Here is a 3,020-nt window from a genome sequence, read left to right on the forward strand (position 1 = left end):
CAGGATGGCAGACCGGGAAGTGGGTGGTGTTGGTTCACTTTGCAACATTAGTGCGTGTTTATATATACACACAACGTTGGATTCGAAAAGGCGCGTGTCCAATTTGCGCGTGTTTTTAATCGAAAGGCCAAACAGACCCTATTGATTTGGTTGCTGCGCAACAAATACCAGGGATGCATATAGACAATAGTCTGCATATATTAGGATGGACAAAAACATATTGTATACCCACAAGCATTGTGAAATTAAACATATTAGAAATGTGTGTTTACACTTTTCTTTCTCTTCCATTTAACCAGACTGAGCCACAGCAACACGTGGCCGGGTACAGCTAGTATACTATAAAAGAAAAGCAGGAATAGTTTTTTAACAGCCTTACAATGTGCTTTGCATCTAAAATTTGGCTTATAATTATATACATTATTGCATAAAACACATTTTAAATTCTAGTATATCCCCAACAATAGCACACATTTCTCAAAACATTGACAGACATGTCTGTAGTGTCAGGCATACAATGAATATTAAACGGATGATGCCCAAATGCTCTAAATCTTTTCAAAACAGTACTAAAAGCAATTGATAAATCATGTCATGTTAATATAGGCCCATATCATGGTTAAACATCATGTATACCCTCTGTGTGTCTCTCTCTCATATCTATCTATCCATCTCTCTATCTATCTATCTATCTATCTTAACCTTGTGCGGAGAATCCCGCTCTGCCTGCGGATTGTGCGGAGTTTTGCCTACTCCACGTTCCGCGGAAAACGCGGAGTAGGCAAAACCCTGCACACTCCGCAGCGTAGCGGAGTTGCCCGCCGCCCGCCTCCACCCCCCTATTAAGATATATGTTAGCAGTAATTTAAAGCAATTAAAAACAACTTACCTCTTTACCGCGGCGTCCCCGGGCTGCCCTCTTCCTTGCCAATCGGATACTGCTTAAGAAAAATGTGCATGGGCGCACTCCTGCGCATTTCTCCTGAGAAATGCACATGCACACGCGTGCGCACAGGCGCAGTTTTCTTAAGCAGTATCTGAATAGCGAAGAAAAGGAGGGCTGCCCGGGAATGCCGCGGTAAAGAGGTAAGTGGCTTTTAATTGTTTTGAATTACTGCTAACTTATATCTTAAATAGGGGGGTGGAGACGGGCGGCATAGCAGAGCTACACGGAGTGCCACAGAGTTTGTTGCCAACTCCGTGGCACTGCACGTAGCCCCGCTACGCAAACTACGCCCAGGGTTATCTATCTATTTCTATGTATTGGAGGATAGCATATGTTTTTGAAAAAATAAAACTAGCTGTATATTAGCTCTTTTGCAAGAGCAGAACCACTTTCTCCTTTCTGTTTTTAAGTCGAGCCTGGGCAGTGCATGCGCTGCTCTGCGGGGCATTCTGTATTCGAGTATGAACTTGAAGCTCCACCCATATTTTTTATTTGGCTTGTGTCACTGTAAATGCTGGTTTCTGGTTCAGTGATAGGCTGGTTAGTCCCTCCCTAGTACTGCTTTGTCTTAATTTGTAAACTCCCATGAGGACTGGCCCTTTTACTTCTGTTACACGGTATGTCTTATTTAGTCTGTAAGTACTATTTTCTTTAATGAGTTTCTCCTACTGCAGGCACAACATGCTTTCCTGCAACATTCAGCGCGCCATGCGAGCTTTCACTTTCCAAGCAGCCCGGGACAATGGCGCCTGCTTCTTCAAAGTGAAATAGGTCTCGCATTTACAAGAGTTTGAGCTATTGGCACTGAAAATGACAATGCCTTTTATTTAGGTGTTAATTATCGAAACAGATAAATAAAAGGCATTGTCATTTACAATGCCAGTAGCTTAAACTCTGACAAATGCGAGACCTATTGTATTGCAAATGCTTGTTGAATATGGCGGGAGGGGGCCGGAGGGTAGTTTTTCAGACTGAGCTCCAACTTTTTTGGAACTCAGTTCCTTCCTTCCCTCTTCTTTGAAGGTGACCCCAACCCTTTGCGATATGGCAACCGTCTTCATGCATAGATGACCAGGGCACTTGGAATTCCCTCGATCTGTTCCTTCTGTGACGCTAGACTGAGCGCCATGAAGTCTAATTTGGTGCTATGGCACACTGCAAGAGCCAACATGAAAGGTCAGAGAAGCGATGGTGGCCCTATGCTGAGATTGACGAGGGAGGACTTGTTTGTTCTAAATTCAAGTCTAGTGTTTTATTGTCTTTTCTGTGTCCGTATCTTTGATTATTTTTTCTCTTTGATAGAGCCATCGTGCCACCTCACAGCCGTTTCAGAGCGCTAATGGGTAAGGGCGGGAGGGGGGTGGGGGAGATGTTGGGGTGGGTATTGGGGACATAACTTGGAAGTGACATTTTATTGACCCCACATGAGTTTTAAGAATTTGAATCTAATTTTTTTAGAACGCATTCAGAATTTCCCTCGGGCAGATAACATAAGTTGCACTGGTCCTGGAGAGAAATTTGCACTGGTGCAAAACACGTGGGACCAATCTTTTGCACTGTTCTGTTGCTTGCACATTAGCGAATGGTACACAAGGGCATGCGCTGAAGTTCATATACCCCAAGGCAAAAACGGAGCAAATTAAAATTACTCAATTTTTACGTAAAAAAGTATGGCACGCACTTATTTTTCTCCACTTTCAAAAAGTGAATGATAAAACTGCGTTTGAGACAGAACCTGTCTGGTGTGGTACGTAATCAGCCCCTCAAAAAACAGATGCAAAACCGCCCATGGCCCGGGAGCTGCAGACTCTACCTGACCAGTAGTAGCGTGGCCAGTGTGGGCCCTAATGCAAGAGAAGGAAATGACTTCACCAGTCAGTGCCCCCCTTGGCGCCAGGTGCCACTGCACCTGCTGCACCAATGGACGCTCTCGTACCGACCCAATTTACAAATCTCTCGAGACTTCCAAATAGCCCATTTCTCTCCCGAGAAAGCTTCTGCCGGAGCTTTTGTTGCTCGCCGGTGGGAGGAGCCTGTTTCCATGCTGACAGGCCACAACAAACGCGCTCAAAAG

This window comes from Lissotriton vulgaris, chromosome 6 (genome assembly GCF_964263255.1).
Source record: "Lissotriton vulgaris chromosome 6, aLisVul1.2, whole genome shotgun sequence".
In the NCBI taxonomy this organism is placed as follows: Eukaryota; Metazoa; Chordata; class Amphibia; order Caudata; family Salamandridae; genus Lissotriton; species Lissotriton vulgaris.